The following is a 1,557-nucleotide window of genomic DNA, read 5'->3' as shown; positions in this document are numbered from 1 at the left end:
GTACCTACAGTGCCCCCTAGTGGGTTAATATATCCATGACAATGAATGTGTAAATAACCAAAAGATATTGTAATAAATTTCTTGTGTCTGTGTCAGACTCAAGCCCTGGTCTCCCACTCTCTGGTCTGACGCTCTACCCATTGCCCTATTGAGAGACCACAATACATGACCATCGGAGGTTAGTGCTAACCATGTCATCTGCTCTGAGGTTAACCTTGGTGGCTTTAAGCCTCATATTAACCATATTGTTTATGCCTGATATTTACCAGATAGTGGTTTTATGCCTCATACTAACCAGCTGGCAATCTGAAGCCATTCTATGGGACTGATAACGCCTAATAAGGTCCATTTCATGGATGATAACATCCGAAGCGACTGGCTGCTTTCACTTTCTGAGCTGCCGCTCGTCTCTGAACCTCTGTGATGTTCAAGAGCAGAGGAGGGAACCCCAGGATCTGCTTTTTGCAGATGATGTGGTTCTGTTGCTCTGAGCTTTATGTTCACAAAAACGTGTGGAGTGGTCGGGATGAGAGTCCAATCTGAGGCCACAGTTCTCAACTGTAAAGAGAAAAGATGCTCGAGGACTTCAGGGACCTCTGTGTCTCATTCATGAGCAATAACGGAGCGGGGGATAGTATAAAAGATGATGTTCAGGTCTTACCCAGAGGCAAAACTTTAAAAACTATTGGTCCATCTACATTCCCGTCCTTACCTGCGGTCAACAGGGATGGATCAGGACAAAAAACTAAATAAGACATCTGATTGGACGCCTGAAACGAGTCATTGTCAAAGACAACTGTGGTGATTTGGATTTACTTCTTGAGCCACTTTACTTTGAACATCACTAACTGCAGAGCCAGTTTTTCTAACTCATTTCCACCAGGAAATATCTAAAAATAAAAGAAAGAATCAGCCATTTCCATGAGAACGAACTTAATCCCCTCATTCTTTCTCCCCTTCAGTAATCTGTGAGCTGCAGAACTTCCTGAAGTTCTCCCTCTTGGTTGAAGTTTATCGTGTGGGAACCTCGTGCCGCAGCCTTATCCTGCCCCCGTCCAGCCGACCAGAGCAGCTCCAAGTTTCCACCCTTAAATAAACGTCAGCTGCTTTTTTTAGACAAACCAAAGTGTGTCACGAAGGCTTGGAGGAAAATGATCCCAAATTAGAATTTCATTGTGGTGTAATTTTCCCCCCCTCTGTGCAAAACGCCAATTATGTGTCAACATGGACGATGTAAAAGCTTAAAGCTCAAAGAGACGATGATGTGTCTCCTGCTGCAGTGAGGCAGGATCCAACATGAAGGGACATTTGTCTGGTTTGTGCCTCTTTGGAAGGAAAATAACTCCCACAAAGTCAAAAATTAAACGTGTATTTTACACCACAACACACTGAAAAAAAGGACTTTTGGGTGTAGTAACATTTATTTAATTATTCTTTTAAATTTTAGAAAAAATATCAAAATCTCTAAACTACTAGAATTTACTAAATAAACAATACACATTATATTATATATCAATATTACTGTACACAACAAGTAAACACTAACATTATTTTACC

This window comes from Austrofundulus limnaeus, unplaced genomic scaffold, assembly GCF_001266775.1.
Source record: "Austrofundulus limnaeus strain Quisiro unplaced genomic scaffold, Austrofundulus_limnaeus-1.0 Scaffold817, whole genome shotgun sequence".
NCBI lineage: Eukaryota > Metazoa > Chordata > Actinopteri > Cyprinodontiformes > Rivulidae > Austrofundulus > Austrofundulus limnaeus.
This window is presented reverse-complemented; position numbering follows the sequence as displayed.